This window comes from Euleptes europaea, chromosome 3 (assembly GCF_029931775.1).
Source record: "Euleptes europaea isolate rEulEur1 chromosome 3, rEulEur1.hap1, whole genome shotgun sequence".
In the NCBI taxonomy this organism is placed as follows: domain Eukaryota; kingdom Metazoa; phylum Chordata; class Lepidosauria; order Squamata; family Sphaerodactylidae; genus Euleptes; species Euleptes europaea.
In genome coordinates, this window is record NC_079314.1 from 93234231 (window position 1) to 93255013 (window position 20783).

At 44.1% G+C, this 20783-nt stretch overlaps 1 protein-coding gene and 1 non-coding gene across 3 annotated transcripts in view; both read left to right on the forward strand.

Annotated features, from left to right (window-relative positions):
• CACNG2 (calcium voltage-gated channel auxiliary subunit gamma 2) overlaps positions 1 to 20783 on the forward strand; it is a 152100-nt gene that overhangs the window by 25692 nt on the left and 105625 nt on the right. The gene's annotated exons all lie outside the window — the stretch shown is intronic.
• On the forward strand, positions 16222 to 16293 carry TRNAS-GGA (transfer RNA serine (anticodon GGA)). The gene has a single exon. It is a non-coding gene; the product is annotated as a tRNA-Ser (tRNA).

Consider the following 20783-nt stretch of genomic DNA (forward strand, 5'->3'; position numbering starts at 1 on the left):
TAATGATAGCTTGTAAGGACTTTGGAGCTTTTGCCATCTAAGGAAAGGAAGAATGAGCAAGGTGGATGAAACAAGAGGGGCATTAGCAATAAAGCCACGAGAGAAATGTAAACAGAGGAGACAACAGAGGTCCATATCGATAGGTCTTCTTTGAAAAGAAAAAGGCAAAATCGCCCCACTGATTTCAGGCGGTACTTTTCTTCGCACCCTCAACAACAATTCCCAGAGTCCACTGGTACAAGTAATGACAGTTTTTTTTTTAATTTTTAAATAAGTATCTGTAAGAAGCAGCTGGTGTTAACATCATACTAGGTTAAATTCAACCAGCTTTTTTGCCCTTGAAAGAGGGAGCAACGAGTCCCTTTCGATCACCAAACAGGTTGTGCTGAGGATCATGAAACCTACATGGTCAAAAACCACATGAGTCAGGGGCTGTCGTAAGGAAAGGAATAAGGTGAGATTGAGTGGAAAAGCTGACTGGATCCAACGCACCAACCTGTGTCTCAGAATTCCAGCTAAACCCATAGCTCTTTGAGCGTCTCTGTTTTCAGAGAGCTAGCATGCTGTAGTGGCTAGAATGCTAAAGTAGGATCTGGGAGACCCAGGTTCAAATCTCCACTCTACTATGAAGGCTCACTAGATGACCTTGGGTTTGTCACTTACTCTGCCCAAACTACCTCATAGGGTGGTTGTTGTGAGGATATAAAGGAAGAGAAGGAGGAGAGTTATGTTGTAAGTGGCTTTGGGTCCCTGTTGGGCAAAAGAGTGGGGTATAAATATATACAAAAATAAATAAATTAGCAAAACATCCACAGAATGGTGCAGAAGAAGAGATGCTGGGAGATATATGAATGCTGAAAAGTGAGACATGAATATCTAAATATTCTCCTACTTAAGTGGAAGCAAAAGCGAGACCATGTATTTCATTGAGGTCTTGATATGAGAACAGCCATGGCGGCTGTATCCTAGCCTAATAATTCTTCCACAAATGAAACTCTTCCAGGTCTCTTGCACAGCTCCTATTATTTTCACTGGGATGAGGAACTTTCTGAACCTGCCATCATACATGGAGTCAACCCCTTTGTCCTTCGAGGTCAGGGCACAAACTGCCATGAGAAAGATCACAGATCTCCTTCAGCCTGGAAAAAGTAAATTGTGCAAGTGCACAGATGCAGTTTGAATCAGGACCATGCAGAAAGGAGAGAGAGGGTTTAATACTTCAATTACCCTCCTGATTTTGCACTTTTATTAGCACCTTGAAGGGGGAAGGGAAGAAACATGAGTTCTTAAAGAAGTATGGTTATTCCTACAATTATTCTCCACGGTCTTCAGCAGAAAAAAACCTTTTCCTCAACACCTGTTACCCCTTGGGACTTTCTGTGTGCACCATACCATAACACCTATGCAGAGCTTTACAGTCTTAGCCTTGAATGGTCTGTTTTCAGATCAGGTCCTAGCCCTCATGGACATGAGGAAAAGCGTACAAATATGACAACAGGGTTTCTGAAAGACTTGGAAATTGGAAGGCAAATACAAAGAACTTTTAAAAGTTAATATCATGAAGGTGTGGCGGGGGAAAGACATTTTGAGGGCTGCAAAACAGGAGCAGCTGGTGATTCAGCTGAGTGGAAGATTCAGCTATGAAACCAACTCACTTATCACAATTCCCAAACATGTTAATAAAGTATGCAGATTAGCTCCAGCTCTTCAGCTCATAAATTTCCAATATGGCCCTTGGTGCTGAATGAGTTTCCCCATCCCTGTTCATAATTAAAGACAACAAACTGCATGAACAATAGTAACCAGTGCCAAAATATATGCAACTTTTAAGTAACAGTCTGAGTCCCTTGCTTGGGAAATGCTTCCTAGTACATACGGATAAGACTTCAATATCCCTCAGAAACAAATGGAGTGCCAAATATCTTTGTGCAGGGCATTCGTGCTCATCCATCCCAACATACCAACCAACTTGGTTGGAATTAAAGTTGCCACAGTTTGACAACCTTTGGTGCCTCTTGTGTAATAGCCTGATCAACCTCCTTGTGGTTATGGCAGTAACCCTTTGCACTCATAAGGACCTGAATGTTTACCTCAGTGGGGGAAGCAGCAGATCCACAGGATCATTTCCAGTTAGGAAAATGTCACTGAGGTAAATGTCACTGAGGTAAGGCTTAAGGCCCCCCATCCTGCACCACAGACCCAGTCTAAAACAGAGGCCCCACACACCTGCTCTTTAGACCAAAAAAAAAATGCTTGGGACCTAATTCGTGCAATTCTCCGTGTCTCATGTAGTTTGTCACTTTCCGGTATTGACTTCGTAAATAAGCCCCAGCAAATGCATTAGGACATGCCTCCAAATAAACATGTATCAGATCAGAGTGAGTAACTAGAACATTCAAAGGGAGTTCTGCTTTTCTACTTCATCCAAAATAAGTTAAACACACTGGAGTCCCCCATTACCTCAAGCTCATGTATCCAAAATCCCCAGTGCTATGAGGCACCTGCTACATATATATACAAACATCTGGGTTATTTCATGAGATGTTTTTGGCCTTGCAACTTTAATTGGGTATGGATGCATCTGCATTGGAGCTGCCCATGCACCAACCCATCTAAGCTTTGGAGAACCACCAGTAGTGCACAAGTGACTCCTGGAGAACATGCAGTACAATGTTCCCAATGGTTCTTCATGCCGATGCAGCACTTCCCTATGTGTGGAGTGGAAAGAGATCATGTTGCACTGCTCTGAAATCCAGGCAACTGCCATGGGGTCAGGCAAAGCTGACTGGTGCCGTAAAACTCCTTGTTATTCAAGCTGACTGGGTGGTGTGTATGTCTTGGGCAACACCATTTATACTCATGAACTGCCTTGCTAGGTCTAGCAAGGTGAGGTTCCAGAAGAATTGGGGGGGGGGGGTTTCCCAAGTCCTTTTTGTTTCAATTTTCAATAAGTAAAATGTTTCCTCAGGCAAGAGTTTTCTCACTCGAAAGGTATAGCACAAAAGTGTCTCAGGACTTTTCCAGTTTTTGAATGGGAAAATAGGGATATTTGGGGGAGCATTGAACAAAACCTCCCATGAAATATATTCTTTTTCTGAGTGAGGAGAAAATCATCTTACCAGGGATTTTATACATTCCCCATGCATAACATGAAAAAGTCTAAGGAGTTTCTCGGTTTCCAATAGAAAATATGGGAAGCAGAGGGGGAAAAATTATTACAGAGAAAAAATACACAATATTTTCAAGATTTTTTTTTGTTTAAATATAAGTAAATTTTGGCAACAGTAAATATGCTATAATGTGTTTAATGATAATAGAATATTAAAGAGCCCAGGGTTTCCAATTATAAAAATTTTAGCTTCATATCCAAACACGCTGGCAGTTCTACCTATTGTGACTCTATGGGAGAATTTCTGTCCAAATAATGTATTTTCTTTTGTTTTTTACAGAATTTGTTTTCTACCTTGGACTAACATTAAAGATACATTGCTATGGTAGTGCAGGGTGCTGCAGTTGGCAGCTCTTTCTCAAGTACTGGCTATATTTGCAATTTCTCTTATACAAAATGAAGAGATTTATTCTTTTAGATTCCATAAATATGCCAAATAGTACAGTTTTTCATGCTGACTAGTTATAAATGATGCATTTTATATTGTTTGATCACTAAAAGAAGTTTAGGTTTGATAGGAAAGTAAGTACTGCATATAGTTCCTTTTTCTCCAACATTTCCATTTTTCCAGAAAAAAGTGGTGGTGGGGGGGTATTTTTTCCCATGGCTTTAAAATTTCCGGAAATATTACATATCTGGCTAGATCAAACCAAACCAAAGGCCCATCTAGTCCAGCATTCTTCAGTGTTAGCCAATGGATCCTAGGAAGACCAGAACAGTGGTGATAAGCTCCAGCTGTTTGTCTCCTAGGTCTTTACTGAGAAACCTTGTCCCACCATTCTTACTTATTATGGTCATTCCTCCATCTAAGGCAGATACCAGCACTCTAACTGGTAGCAGTGCTTCTAGATGGCTACATAAATATGATGTAAAGCAGTGATTAATTTTTTTCTGTCCTGAACCCATTGCCTATCAGTTTCATCAAACTAGCTAACTGGGTCACCCCTTCCCCACAAAAAAAACCCCTTCTATGAAAAAGTGCCTTTCCATTAACACCTAAGCAGGGGGCTAGACTCTTTTAATTTGCTACCCCAATTGGCACAAAATGTCCTTGTTTCACTGGCGTAGCTGAGAGGTCAAAGACGATCATGGACCGTGAAGACCCAAATCCTCTCTTGCTTCCCAAATACTCTCCCTCCGAGCCATGACTCAGAAGTGCAGCTTCCCTGTGGCAGAGGTATTGGGGAGATAAGGAGAAGTTTGCCATCTCCAAGGATGTTGCTAAGCTCATTTAATTTACAAAAAACGAATCCCAGCAGGAGCTAATGGGAAAGAAAGCACGATGCTATGGCTGCAGCTCCCAGACAAGAGTACAGATGGTAGCACACCCAGGTCTACCGCCATGGAATTTATTTTATTGTCTAATGTATTTTTAACTTGTTTTTTTTCTGTAAGCTGCTTTGACAGTTCTATTTATTTACTTATTTGAAAGTGCTTCTATCCTACTCCCTCTATAAAATATTCTCAAGGCAGCTTACAATCTTCAGCTAAAGCACATGAAACATAACGGAAACCAGCTGCATAAAAACAGCACAAAAGAGCAAAGGTAATGAAAAGCAGTACTGAGCACATAAAATATTAAAATCTTAAAACAGTGGCACTGGCTTAAAAACATTCATAAATTTGCAGAAGAAAAAGTAAAAGACTCCACTGTTGGTGTGAGGACAGCCAATTGCACAAAAACTAAAAAATGTAAAACCATTTTCATCTGATGCCTAAAGGGCTACAGATTTAGTGATAGACATGCTACGGCAGGGAGTTTATTCCAAAGTCTTGGTGCTCCAACGAAAAAGGCTCTATCTCTGGTGCTCACCCATCTTGCTTCTGAAAGATACAGAAAAGCAGCCTACCCCTTAAAAATATACATATAATGCATGCCAGAGCTCTTACACTGAATGCTTCTGAGTGCCGTTGTTAAAAGTTATTCTGTGTTTCCAAGAGGTTCTTTCTTTTCATAAGCCTGGGGAAGGGTATGTCATTAGAGTAGAACAAATTAGCCAACTTTCAAAAGGGGAGTCAAGAAACAGTACCATCCTAAGCACACTTTTCTGGGAGAAAAGAGCAAGAGTCCAGCAGCACCTTAAAGACTAACAAAATTTCTGGCAGGGTATGAGCTTTCTGAGAGTTAGCCACATTGAGTAGACTTCATTAGGGTTCTGTGTAGAGGACTTACACATGAATTGTTTGCTTCTGCTTGCACATTGCGGGAAAGGTTTTTTTTCCTGCTTGGCCATAGCATTGTGATGGTTTTGTGTGTGTTTGTATGTGTGTGTGTGTGTAAAGTGCCGTCAAGACTTATGGTGATCCCGTAGAGTTTTCAAGGCAAGAGAATTACAGAGGTGGCTTGCCATTGCCTTCCTCTACACAGCGACCCTGGAATTCCTTTGTGGTCTCCCATCCAGATATTTACCCTGCTTAGCTTCCAAGATCTGATGAGATCGGGCTGGCCTGGGCCATCCAGGTCAGGGTGGTGGTTGTATATAGCTCACTGATTTTCCCTAGCTTTTCTGCATTCTTTCTGGAACCTGCTTTGCCAAAATCTTTTTTGAAAGATAACGGCAAAGCTGGGGTGGCTGCCATGCAGATGGGAAAGTCCAAATCTTTTCCTCATTTCTGTCCTGTTTGCAGTCCAACCCTGACAGTCCTGGTCACATTTGTCACATTTTCTCTTTCCCAGTCTTTCCCAGTCCCCCAAAGCAGCCATTCCCCCCATGGAAGGAGGGCTTTTCATAGTTTTTAATCAGTAATTGACATATTACTATAATTCTATATCAATTATATGTCAATTACCAATTTAAAAAACTTTTAAAGGGGGGGAGTGGGGAATGCCTACTACAGGAGACGGGGAAAGGGAAAATGTGGGGAAACTGCTATCCTCAGCAGCCTCAGCAATAGGGTTGCCAGGTGCCCGGTGGTGGCGGGTAAAATCCCGCCAATCCACCGGGTTGCCCGCCAGCCAGCTGAGGGCTGACGGGCACAGCGGGCCAATGCGCGTCACTTCCGGGTCTACCCGGAAGTGACGCTGATGCTCTGGCAACCTTGGCTGAAACTCTATGGAAACCATAGAGTTTCGGCTGGGATTGCTAGAGCGTCAGGGTCGCTTCTGGGTAGGCCTGGAAGTGATGTGCACAGGCCCGCAAAGCCTATAGCAGCAACAGGGAAGCCATTGACAATTGTCCCCCTTGGCTCCTGCTGAGTTCTTTAAGTACTTCTAGATGATTGGTGGGGGCAGTGATGGTCAATAAAAAAGGAGGGGAGACCCAGAAAAATAAAAAAACCAAAAGCTGGGTACCCAAAGGTTGGGTGGAGAAAGGTAAAATAATGTTACGTAGAAATATATTTATTGTAGGGTGCTTATATCAAGGTTAAAAACATTAAAAATGATAAAAACCAAAGCACAATAGCAACTATTAAGGTTGATAAACTTAAACCACACATCATACGCGTTTCAGCCAACTGGACTTCATCAGTGGTCAGACAAAATCCCATATAATGCACACACAAACAATATACAAATGTACCACAATATATAAACAGAATTATAAAAGCCCAGGTATGTGTGTAGGGGTGTCTGGGGGGAAAAAAGATAATGGCTAGTTAGTCTCAATTCAATATTAGCAAATTTTGTAATTCTTAAGAGAGGTATTTGGATTACTTACATATCAGTTTTCAAATTTGAAAGCCCACTAAGGTGGAATGCCTGGAAGTTGCTCTACTCTGTAAAACAAGGAGGCAGTGATGTTGCCACCCTTTCCTGCCTGGCCTCACAGGACTGGTATAGACATTCAGTGGTTGTTTAGCACAGCATTCGGTGGGAATAGCATATAGAAAAGTGCCACCTTAGTACTTGTGTATCTGTTGTTCTGGGATAAGAAGGGACAGAAAGCTTTCAGTTTTAACAAAGGGTCAAGCAATAGCTAAGGAATACTAATAGCCACATGAAGCCATGAGAATGAGGTGGGTGTCCTTTTAATACTTTGCTTAGGAATCCAAAAGTTAATAAGATCTTCTCAGAGTCTAGTTATTATCTTCCAGACTCCTTAAATATCCAACCATCAACAAATCAAAGCAGGGAATGAATGAATGAATGAATATGCCAAGGAATAACACTTGAGCCACACAGTAGTTGTAGGAGGAACAGCTAAATGCAGTTATCAGAGATGTTTAAATGATTCAGAATTGTATGCTTCTGAAAACAGACTTGTTTCCTTGAACGTCAGCCAATTGAAACTCACCTGTTCTGCCATAAACCTGGCAATCGTGCACCACTACAAGAAATGCAGCAGAGCAATCCCAACTGCTTGATAGGAAATGGCATAAGAAAAAGAGGGATGTGTTTAATTATGCTTTTGTGGGTTAGCAGCTCGTTTAATTGGCTGAATCACCCAGTGTGTCTATTCTCTAAACCAATCAGAGTACAGTAGTTCAATAAAACCACTGCAAATCACACTGCTGCGTCATCCAGCATAGTTTCCTGAGAATGGTAATATCATTTGCAATTATCCAATAACTACAGGATCGATGCAGTGGGTCACACTGTGCTACAATGGTGCCTTCGCATCGGTCTTTTCAAATTCTAAGTTGCCGTGTAGATTTCAGCTGAGTCATAGAGTCACAGTAGGGTCGCATTTACTTCTGCCTGCCTGCTCATTTTGAACGGAGATGCCATTTCTTCAGGGTTCTCTTACACGGGGTTTGTTAGACTCCTACGAGACTGTCTAAAAGGGCAGGAATGGCAACAACATGTTGCATAACGTCTGCCTTGGAAAGCCATCTGCCATTTCTTGCCCCAGATGTGGCTGCTGTTTAAGCATGGGTAGAGCCGTGCAGACTGTGCAGCCTGGAAAGCAACGCATTGTCCTCCTTTTATGCATCCCATACTATCCTGCAAGGATTATGAGTACAAGCGTTCGGTAATGGTAGCACATCTGGCCAAACAATGCTGGGGACAGAACAGAATGTCTATCAACTGGAGAAGTGGAAGCCAAGAAACAGGAGGTTGATGTAGAGAAGGCGGCCTTCTGTGTGAGGCATGATCTCTGCAAAGCACATTGGTTTACAGAGACTGGGCCACTCCAGCTCGTCATGAGTGCGGATTGCATATTTAAAGGGAATAAAAATCCTGCACCCCAAAAGAGAACATGTTCAAGAAAAGACTAGGCTCAGCATGATTTCTCCCCCCCACCCCCGGACATATAACCGTCCCCCAGGCTGCATTTTGAAGTTGCATAATCAAGGAACCATTTTATCTACTGCTTTCGTAGACCAGTCGGAAAAAGATGCTCTCCATGCTTCACATCTGCTAGCTCCAATGCACAAAGTCATAGTGCCTATATTTAAGCTTTTTGGGGGTCTACATAATGGTCAAGAGCACCGTGGCGCAGAGTGGTAAGCTGCAGTACTGCAGTCCAAGCTCTGCTCACTACCTGAGTTCGATCCCGAAGTAAGTTGGTTTCAGGTAGCTGGCTCAAGGTTGATTCAGCCTTCCGTCCTTACGAGGTGGGTAAAATGAGGACCCAGCTTGCTTGGGGTAAAGAGAAGATGACTGGGGAAGGCACTGGCAAACCACCCCGTAAACAAAGTCTGCCTTGAAAACGTTGGGATATGATATCACCCCATGGGTCATGAATGACCCAGTGCTTGCACAGGAGACCTTTACCATTACCTTTTTACATAATTGTCAGAACTTGCAAAATTCCAGTTTAAATGGTTTGCGTGACAACCGGTTTCACAGCAAGGGCTCTGCCTGCATGATCTGTAGCAGAAAGGTTTTCCTCCACAAACAGTTTTAGAAAACAGAAGAAAGCTGAAACAGCATCCTGCAATTGTGAACAGGGACCCAAACCCCACATTTGTGTAGTGCGAAAGATGGACAAGAATTGGTTTGGATAGATCACCAGTAGAGCATTCTGATGCCTTCCCATTGCTTTTGCTTCTCTCTTCCTTGCCTTTCCATCACGCCCTCTCTCCCCTCCCCCGCCCCATCCTTCCTTCGATCCCTGCTGTTCTGTAGAGGAGCAGTGCACTTGGCTGGATGGGGGTGTTAAAACAGCCCTGGAGAAAGCTCGGCCAAGCAGCCCCTGCAGTGCTGACAACACCACAGGGGCCATTTGCCATGACACCATAGCTCAGCAGCAATGACAATGGCCATGTAGGGCCAGGGCTGGTGCTACCATTAGGCAAACTAGGCGGTCACCTAGGGCGCAAACCTCAAAGGGATGCAGAACTGACCCGAGGGGCATTTAAAAAAAAAAAAAAATTAGCAATTTCAAGTTTTGTGCTTTTATTTTTTCTATAAGACATTTGTTTTTGAAAATTGGATTGCAATGGGAGGGGAGCAAATAGTTAGCATTGCCTAGGGCGCAAAAAAGCCTGGCACCGCCCCTGGATAGGGCCACCAGATGTCATCGTCGCCGTGAGCATCCCCCATAGCACTGCTGGTATGACAGGGGGGCCCTGGCTCAACCTGGTCTTGGTGGCTGGTAGCCCTCCATGGCAGTAGCCCTTCAGGCATTTTTCCAGAAACTGAAGGGCCAGTCTACTCCAACAGTGTGTCTCATGTGCCAAGAGAGTTCTGAGGGTCCCTGGCCAATTTCTTGCCTTCACACTTTACCTATATATACCTTTTTAAAAAAATAAAAAAAGACCCCAATCCATAAGTTTGTGTCATTCTGACCTTTAATTTTGAGTGGGGGGGGGGAGGTTTAAGGCCGTCACTGCTTATCAGGTTCTGCTATGGGAAGCTTCATTTCATGCTAAAAGCTGTTCCTTCAATTCTGTGCTTCCCAATGAGTACCCAGCTTGCTGGGGGTAAAGTGTAGACTACTGGGGAAGGCAATGGCAAACCACCCCATAAACATAGTCTGCCTAGAAAATGTCAGGATGTGACGTCACCCCATGGTGCTTGCACAGGGGACTATCTTTACCTTTAATGGCTACCACTGTCATGACCAAGGTAAGAAATGGGCAATGAAGACACTATGGAGACCCTTTTGTTCTGATCCTAGACTAAATGCAAGTTAGAATAAAGCTGTGATTCAAAAAGGAAATCTTTATCGTGTACTAAAACGGGAGAAACTGAACAATCCACCATCTCCTTCCTAAGACCAGACAGAGTTGTGGTGGATAGAATTCAAAGCTGTGATAGTTTGATACTCTGAAATGATATTAGAGGTCATTTATTTTTAGCATGTCTTATAAATTCCTGTGAGGTCCGCGCAATTGGGCTCATGATAAATAAGACACACACTTTTTACAGGCTGAAAAATACCAAAACACAGCTAATAAAAATAGTCCCTCTCATGGAACTGCTGTCACCATCCATAGCCATAACTGGCATGTACCGGGGGGTTGGGGGGAGAGACAGGGAAATGATATAGAAAGCATAAAGGTTTCTGCCATTGACAGGAAAGATGGATTCATTTTTTAAAAATGGTTGCAAAGCCTGAATAATATTTTTGTTACAAACATCTCATTTATTTTTTTCATTTGCAAAATACTGCTAGGGACAGATGGCCTTATTTTGCATCAATTATATTTAAACCCCCAACCCTCTCTCAACACTGATCATTTATCTTGCAGTTCGGCATTTCTAAAACTAGGGTCTTCAGATGCCAGGCGGTCTACATGCCCATTAGAAGTGAGAGAGCATCCCCTGTTCAGGCCCACACAGTTAACATGAAATCAGAGCCCTCTCGGTTTTCTAGGAATGGACCAGGAACTCTCCGTCTCAGAAGAAAGGGATGAAATCTCCCTCTCTCAAAGAGTGGGAAATCACAGACCTGCCACCACCCACAGTCACCTAGCTTCTAGGTGATCTCTGAACTCTAGCCAGAAAATGCACTGATTGGTTCTTGGGGTATAACAGCTCAGCCCTATAAACTAGTCGACTGAGAGGCACTAGAAGGTACTGTACAAATAAAGCCATCATAATATAAAGCTAAACTAGTTTTCATTCCATTTTCCACTACAAAGAATTTCATCACAGAGATAGAAAGATGTCTGTCCACATCCAGAGACAATACTAGCCCATCTTGGTTTTCAGCTGAACACCAGAAGTTCAGGTTTCGTGTGATCCTGTTCTTTTTCCATTTCTCTGAGCTGCTCTGAATGTTTTTTTCCAGACCCCTTCCCACCCCTAGTACCCAGCTGACCTATGTCTTGAATTTATTAACCAAGCAAGTTCATTGCTGTCTCTGGTACAAAGTCTGGTACATGGGGTGATATTGATTAGAAGTTAGAAGAGCATTTTGAGTTGCCACCCTATAGAATCAGCTACCTTCTGATTCCTGATCTTGTAAGCCACATAAAATCATTTAAAACTTGCTTTTATAATGTAGCTGATATGAGGACACTACAGAACTGAAGCTTCCATGGGGCATGTGCAGCTTGCCGCATTACTTTGAAAGGGGTCTGTTTAATATATGGCAGGCACAAGTGAGGAGGGAGAGGGCTCGGGGGATGACGACCATTTTAAAATTACAGTGGTAGCTCCTAGGTTGCTAAAGTCTGAGAATGCTTGGTCTAGTTTATTAGCATATATTATAATCTATATACTAATAGCAAAGTTGGCCAAATCTGAGGATACTTCAATCCGGTGACTGGAGCTGTGAACCGTCAAGGCAGATCTTTCTACAAACCTGAAAAGGACCTCAGGTTTGCAGAAAAAATGTGAAATCTAAAAAACCCAAACAATACAAGCCTGTAGCTTTAAGCACAGATTTCCTCAGTGGCTGTTGCTAGGCAACCAGTGTTCCAAGGCTTGGTTCCGCTAGTAAAAGCAAAGGGGAGGGGGAAGGGCCCTTTCCAGGCCTATTTTGGCTTTTGAAGGGGGGCACCTTGGGGCCAGGCCGGTCTAGGGTTGCTAGCTCCAGGTTGGGAAATTCCTGGAGATTTTGTGGTAGAGTCTGATGAGGGCAGTGTCTGAGGATGGGAGAGGCCTCAGCTGAATATAATGCCATGAGGTCTACCCTCCAAAACAGTCGTTTTCTCCAGGGGGGCAGATCTCTGTCATCTGGAGTTCAGTTGTAATTCTGGGAGATCCCACCTGGAGATTGGCACCCTAGGCTTGGAAGCAACCTCTGGGCGATTTGATACCACAAACTTGCATGACTGAACTAGGCCTGGCTGTTTGCTCCTCTTCAACAGCAGCCACCCTATGAAAGCCAGTGTTGGGTAGCAGTTAGAGCTTCCAAGTAGGGTCTGGGAGACCCAGGTTCAAATCCCTATCTTGCTGCGGAAGCTCACTGGGTGATTTGGGGCCCATCACATACTTTTAGCCTAACCTACCTCACAGGGTTGTTGTGAGGAGAAAAAAAGGAAGAGAATAAATGTGAGCTGTTTTGGTCTCCACTATGGAGAAAGGTGGAGTATAAATGAAGTAAATAAAAATATAGCTGAAGATAGGAGGCAGATAAAAGGAAAGTTGGTGAATGGCTGAGAAGGCGAGAATGAGGCAGGGAAAGGGTTAACAGGAGGAGAGAAAAGGAAATACTGTGGGGAGGGAGATACAGGGGAAAGTGGGGTACAGCCCCACAAGTCCTGGAGGGTTCCCTACCATGCAAGCGGGCCTGGCCCAGTGGCCAGCACCACACAACTGGGCCACAGTTTTCCTAGTTAGAGGCTGCCGGGGGTGGGGGGAGAGAGGGAAACCTGAAGACAAAGGGGCAGAAAAATGTAGGTTGGCTGTTGGATGGGAAAGGGAAAAGGAAACAGGACAAGAGAGGCTGTGGGGGCTTTCAGGAAAGGGAAAGAGGAAATAGTAGGGGAGGGAGAAATTAGATTCCTCCCGCAACTCCTTGCGGGTTTCCACTTGTTCCTTTTATTTGGGAACTTTTGCAATGTGTGTGTGTGTAAAGTGCCGTCATGTCGCAGCCGACTTATGGCGACCCCTTTTGGGGTTTTCATGGCAAGAGACTAGCAGAGGTGGTTTGCCAGTGCCTTCCTCTGCACAGCAACCCGGGTATTCCTTGGTGGTCTCCCATCCAAATACTAACCATGGCTGATGAGGACATTTTAGTTTAAATACCTGTTCCACTTCATCCCCAAATGCTCAGTGCAGCAGTGTTGTGTGTTGTATCATTATTTATTTGTTTGTTATTAAGCACCTACTGGAAAACTATGTGCTCCTGATGAAAAGAGAGACAACCTTATGCCCTCCTCTGCTTACAATCACGTAATTTGCATGTATAAATAAGCGGAAGGCATCAGCTTTATATTTCCAGCAAAGACTCTAAGAATATTCAACCAATTTGCACCCCCAGGGTGTCATTCAAAAATGTATAGCATAAATACAATCCTTGATGTGTCATTTAGCCCAAAGTGGCCACCTTCCTTCAGAAAGCAGAGCCAACGCTTTTCACGTTTCCCCTAAACAATCAGATTCCTGTCCCAGGTGTGGCAAGACTTTCTGTGCTATGAGATCACCCAAACTCAAGGTCATGCATTAAGACCTCTGATGGCACAACGGGTTCTGCAAACCAAGAGGTATGCAGGTGAGTCACCTCCACAAATAAGACTGGCCTTCTACAACATCAAAGCAGATCGATCAATGGTGTCATGAGAGGCAAGGCGGTCAGAGGAGTATGCAGGACTGTAAGAGGAGACTCAACAGGTGGTACTGGTGGGCTCTTAGGTAATTGTGCAATACAGTGATTGGAGCAGGAGTGGAGTGGGACATTAAAAATGGTCCTGAAGCAAGCTGAGCCACAGAGTTTGCTCGGCTTGGGCCTGAGCCACAACAATGATGCCCACTGGGTAAGCCGACCCCTGTTGTCATCATTGCCAGGGCTGGTGTCTGAGCCAAGCAGACACTTTGTTGCTGCCAGTACTGCAGGGGACACTTGGATCTGCTTACTAGTGGTCCTTCTTGGCAGCAGCCCTCCAGGAATTTCCCCAGTTAAGTTAAAGGACCAGGCCACTCTTGGATTGGAGTTGCCTGTTTCTGCTAAGCAAAAGCTGCATTTGTTGGATTTCTGCCTGCTATGTAGTCATAAAAGGCACAGAAACACCGCTGGGGGGGGGAATGGCATCTCTTACAGTGATTAGACAAGAGGATTATTTCAAGACTAGGCAAAGAGGTGAATTTTGAAGAATCTCATTCTTGATCCAATCTGACATCCACGTTTGATATGGACACATTTTTCACATTTGGGCATGTTCAAACAAGTGATTTTTCATATCTGAAATGGTGCAAACCTTATGTGATGACCATCCAGGCCAGCTCAGCTGGGACCTCCAACATCCCTGACTGGCTTGATCAAAAAAGTTAAGAATTGTCATTAATAGCAAAGCAAAGTCCAAAGCCTGATTTTTTATCAGATCGCTCAGTAGTATACTCTCTCTCTCATAATACTAGAATGCAGGGTCATCTGCTGAAGCTGGAGGGTGACAGATTCAAAACAGATAAAAGGAGGTATTTCTTCACACAATGCATAGTTAAATTGTGGAACTCCCTGCCCCAGGATGTGCTGGTGGCTGCTAACTTGGAAGGCTTTAAGAAGGACGTGGACATGTTCATGGAGGAGAGGGCTATTCATAGCTGCTATTCAAAATGAATACTGGTCATGATGCATATCTATTCTCTACAGTAGGAGCATGCCTGTTATATTAGGTGCCGTGGAATATAGACAGGATGCTGCGGCAGTCGTCTTGTTTGTGGGCTTCCTAGAGGCACCCGGTTGGCCACTGTGTGAATAGACTGCTGGACTTGATGGGCCTTGGTCTGATCCAGCAGGGCTTTTCTTATGTTCTTACTATCTAGCAAGAGTTGTGTGGCAAAAAGTACATGAAGAGCTTAGGAAGAGTTATGGAAATGGCATGGAGCGTTCTCCTAAAGAAAGAACACAGCTGTGGGCTTTATATTGCAGGTGCCAACTCTTAGCTTTTTTAGCAAGCCAGTTAGGAATGCCAGATAATATGTACTGGGCTCTGCCAGTATAGCCTACAGGAATTAAAACGCGAGTGGGGGGAGCTCCCCCTGCCATTCATACCATTCCTCCTCTCCCTCCCCCAGTACTTGTGTTATCTATCTGATTATTTCATCTCAGATGCACAAATTTGTTCTCTTTTGCTGGTTAGAACAAAAGGGGAAAGAGAGGACACCAGACTATGGCTTTTGCTGTAATTCCAGACATATTTGTGATGAACAGAAACAAGGTATTATTGTTTCATTCACGCCACGTCCCTGAGTGATGCAGACTCCCTGGCCAGCTTTACAGTTTCCTTATGAGAAGTGAAGATTGGAGACTGTGATGCTTTGTAATATTGGTTTATTTACACATGTAGTGGCTGAGGAGAGAGGGAATAAGAAGGCATGTAGTCCAAAGGCCGCAGTAGCTCATTCTTCAAGCCTATTTCTTGCCAGCAAACTGTAAAGACAGATGTTTTTGTTCTCGCTCAAATCTCCCTATCCCCCTCAGATTAAAAGCAAAACTTGTTTCAGCTCCCACTCAGGGACAATGGGGCATCTTCTAGGTGACATATTGCCAGTTCATTAGGGTCTTTGTTAGTGGTCCTGTCCTATCAAAGCTACAGGGAGACTCTGAATAGGAAGAGAGCATGGCCTATAGCAGTATTTAATACAGAAAAGAAAAGAATGAGTCCCTCCCTAGAAATTTGGGGATGTCTTAACTAGCAGGAACCTTGAGTTTTGGTCAGACACCTTTCTACTGAGCAGGGTACTGGCCTTCTGTGTTTTACATGAGCTGAAGTTTTTTCTCCCAAAGCTCTTGTCTGGCTTTTGGTAAGGAAAGCAATGGAGGAACAGATGCTAAATACGCTTATGTGCATTTATTGAACAAGGGGTTGGCTATAGGGTCTGAGGGGCTGGAAATACATTTTTCAGTATTAAATTTAAACTCCAGAAAGAGTTTAAATGTTTTCTAGGTCAATTAATTGACGTTTGGTCAATTAATCAATTTAAAATGTTTTAATTAGAACAGCGGCATCGAACTCATTTATTATGAGAGCCAGATATGACATAAATGTCACTTTGCCGGGCCGGGCCATGTGTACCATATGCCAGGTACCGGAGATATACACTTTATAGAAGAGGGGCTGTGGCTCAGTGGCAGAGCATCTGCTTGGAATGCAGAAGGTCCCAGGTTCAATCCCCGGCATCTCCAGTTAAAGGGACTAGGCAAGTAGGTGATGTGAAAGACCTCCGCCTGAGACCCTGGAGAGCCGCTGCCAGTCTGAGTAGACAATACTGACTTTGATGGACCAAGGGTCTGATTCAGTATAAGGCAGCTTCATGTGTTCATGTGTTCAGACACAGGCAAAGCCAATTAATTATATTATTTTTTACTTTATGTTTAACTTAAAATGTGAACATGCTTAAAACAATAACACTCTTACAGTATTTTCTTTTATTTTACAGTCTTTGATAATTGACACCTCAGGACTGGGGGCGGGTGGCTGCCTCGGCTGGTTTGCGGGCCAGATAAGTGCTCTCAGGGAGCCTGATCCAGCCCTCAGGCTTTATGTTTGACACCCATGGATCAGAACATGGCTCTGGTTAATTGGGTTGGTGATTTAAAAAGAAAAAAGAAAACAGCAAAATATTTTGTTAGTTCCTTACAAAAACTGGAAGGAAGTAGACATCATGTCAGAAGAGGCATTCCACCATCTCCATCTTCTGAGATAGAGCTAGTTGGTTTGATAAAGGCACGCATCAGAGTGTGCTTTATTTTTTTGTAGAATAGTTAATTTTTAGGTGTTAATAAAATGCTTCAGTCATTGAAATGGTTAGAAATTAAAGGAGTCACTGACTTCAATTTCTTTAGTTGGAAGACAGCTCTTGTATTGTGATGTCTTCGATATATTTAATTTTCAACATGGCCCCATCTGTGGATACTTAAATCTGAAAATAGGGGCCACAGACAGGCAAGACAGAACTTTTTACAAACCTGAAAAAAGTCCAAGGTTTGCAGAAAAATCTGAAATCTAAAAATATATATTGGGGTGATGTAAAAATGCCAAAATTATTGTAGCTTTATGAAATGAATGCCCTCGGTGGCCATTGCTAGGCAACCACAATATTATTGCCAGCCATCAAGCCTTGGTTTCTGTCAGTAAAAGGCAGGGGGATGGGGACAGGCCCTTTCTGGGGTTGTTTTGGCTTTTGAAGGAGGATTCATCAGCAACCACCAGGTGATTTGCATGACTCACCCAGGTCTGGCTGCTTGCTACTATACAACAGCAGCCACCACACAAAAGCCAGTGTTGCGCAGTGGTTAGAGTTTCAAACTAGGATCTGGAAGACCCAGATTTGGCTCTCCATTCTGTTATGGAAACTCACTGGGCGACTTTGGGCCAGTCACACGGTGTCAGCCTAACTGACCTCACAGGGTTGTTGGGAGGATAAACTGGAGGAGAGGGGAATGATATAACCTGCTTTGGGTCTCCATTCTGGAGAAATGCAGGGTATAGATGAGGTTAATAAAAAGTAGGTTGGTGGGTTAGAGGATGGGAAGGAGAAAAGGAAGCAGGGAAAGGTGAGGATATGGGAGCTGTCAGGAGGAGGGAAAGGGGAAATAGTGTTGGGAGGGGATATAGGGGAAAGTGAGGTGCCCCCTGCAAATCCTTGCAGGTTCTCCAGCCCCGCTATCACTGAAAAACTGGACCAGAATTTTCCTGGGGAGCAGCTGCCAAGTTAAGGGAAGGAGGGGAAACTAATGACAGGGTGTTGATAAATATAGGTTGGCTGGTAGATGGTTAAAAAGCAGGACAAGAAGAAAGGCTATGAGAGCTGCCAGGAAAGGGAAAGAGGAAATAGTGGGGAGAGGGAAATGCCACACACACACACACAAGTTCTTGTGGGTCCCCCACTTGGAAATATATATTTATTGTGTACAGTGTATTTAGCTTGTTCATAGTTTACCTTTCCGACCAAGGCTCAAGGCAGATTACAGAGTACAGAAAGAGAGAGAAAATGTATTTGTACACTATGGGCAAAAACACATGGTCGCTTTAGCCTCTTTTATTCCCTGTTTCAGCCAGGATTCAGCCAGGATCAAACACACGTTCGGCGAAACGCATGTGTTCGATCCTGGCTGAATCCTGGCCGAAACAGGGAATAAAGGAGGCTAAAGCCCTATATCCTATATGTGTTTTCGCCCTATATCCACTGAACTATGCAGCAGGACTAGGAATACAGTATTCCAGAACTTCTAAATCAGGAAGTGTGAGATCTATTGCCCAAGGCAGAGACAGAGTATTATAGTAGAGACACAGCTCGCTGTGTTAGGCACAAAGAAGGGCTTGGAATCACTGTTCCTCTGCATTGTATTAAACCAGGCTTTTCCTCATTTCCCTACACATTGATAGCAATGTTTGTAGAGGGGTTGTCCTAGCTCACGTCCAGTGCACCAGCAACACATGAAAGTGCATCATTGTTGTTGTACTATGACCACATCAGCTTGGATTCTGCTCTAACCTACTTTCCTTCCTTTTCTCCCTTTGCCTTCTCTCACTGTAGCAAGCAGATCTAAGTTTTCCTCACAGTAGCTAGAATAAAGAAAAGCAGGAAAAGGAGGGTCCAGTAGATTAGCTTTCTGAGATTTGCAAGGGCTTCCAAAGTTTTTAAAGGCAAAGGTACTATCTCCAAGAGAAACCTGACAAGCCTTCTCTCCATCTCTCTGCCCTGCTTCTTAATGAGCATGAGGCCTTTAAGATTTCAATAATCCCATCCTGGTCCCACATAAATCTCTCTCTGCTTCCAATAAAGCTAAATTGTCAGTTCTGAATCCTTATGTATAAATGGACAGGCCCCAGCACTTCCCCTTGTAGACAGGGTTGCCAGGTCCCTCTTCACCCCCGGCGGGAGATTTTTGGGGGCGGAGCCTGAGGAGGGCAGGGTTTGGTGAGGGGAAGGACTTCAATGCCATAGAGTCCAATTGCCAAAGCAGCCATTTTCTCCAGGTGAACTGATCTCTATCTGCTGGAGATCAGTTGTAACTCCAGCTAGTACCTGGAGGTTGGCAACCCTACCTGTAGAATTCTGTCTCTAACTGGCCAATGAACAGGGAAGGCCAAGGAGCTATTGAGGAGTGGGGCTGTGGTTTAGTGGTAGAACATGTTTTGCATGCAGAGGGTACCAGGTTCAATCCTCAGTATTTCCAGTTAAAAGGATGTGAAAGACCTCTGCCGAGGACTCTGGGGAGCTGCTATCTATCAGAAGAATAGACAATAACTGACCTTGATGGATCAGTCACTGTTAAGTCCGCGTGGGGAGGACACACGAGGTCGGAGACGGAGTTCAAACAGCAACCGCGTTTATTGTGAACCGGAACAGAACTGAAGAACACAGTGCAAACGGCCCTGCTTATAAGCCCCCCTGGCCGCCTGCGGCCACTCCCCCCCTGATCCGTGATGGGGGGGGAAACAACCCCGGGTCACCAATGGCGCGTGCAGGACTTAGGATCCTTCGTTCAGGATTCAAGCTCCTAAGTTCCCCCTGCATATCGCCTAACTATAACACAGTGGTCTGACTCTTTAGCCCTGTTCACATGTTAACAGTGAATGCATATGCATTATGCATACACATGCATACTTCTGTTTGTGAGATGGAGGGAATGCACATTCACTTTACCACTGAAACCAGGTGCCAGCGCACACATTCAACTGTACATGTACTGAACGTGAGAATTACTCAACACATGTATAAAGAAAAATCAAGTGTACACTGTATATCGGGGACCCCAATGTGGTGACTGTGGGTGCCATGGTGGCCACCAACACCAACTGTACACCAACACCAGTGTACAGTTCTGGTCACCACACCTAAAAAAAGGATATTACAGAGCTTGAGAAGGTGCAGAAAAGAGCAACCAAAATGATTAGGGGACTAGAGCAACTGTCCTATGGGGAGCGGTTAAGACGCTTAGGGCTGTTTAGCTTGGAAAGAAGGTGGCTAAGGGGAGACATGATAGAGGTCTATAAAATTATGCATGGTTTGGAGAGAGTGGACAGGGAGAAGTTTTTCTCCCTCTCCCATAATACTAGAACACGGAGTCATCTGCTAAGTATTTTTTCACACAATGCATAGTTAAATTGTGGAACTCCCTGCCCCAGGATGTGGTGATGGCTGCCAGCTTGGAGGGCTTTAAGAGGGGAGTGGACATATTCATGGAGGAGAGGGGTATTCATGGCTATTAGTTAGAATGGATACTAGTCATGCTGCGTACCTATTCTCTCCAGTATCAGAGGAGCATGCCTATTATTTTGGGTGCAGTGGAACACAGGCAGGATGGTGCTGCTGCAGTCGTCTTGTTTGTGGCTTCCTAGAGGCACCTGGTTGGCCACTGTGTGAACAGACTGCTGGACTTGATGGGCCTTGGTCTGATCCAGCAGGGCCTTTCTTATGTTCTTATGTTCTGATGCCCACCAAGTGTTTTTAGGAAGTGGGTGGGGCCAAGGAGGGCTTTCGCCCAGCAAGGCTTCTGATTGACTATTGGAGAGTTGGTTGGCTGTGCAGATTTTTTTTTTTTTTTTAATGTTGCTTTGGCAGCAGCTGCCACCACAGCACAAGGATCTCCACTGTGTTAGTGAAGTTAAGCTGTGGCAATCATTTTGTTGCTGTGCCCACCACACTATGCCAGAATTCCAAATGTGC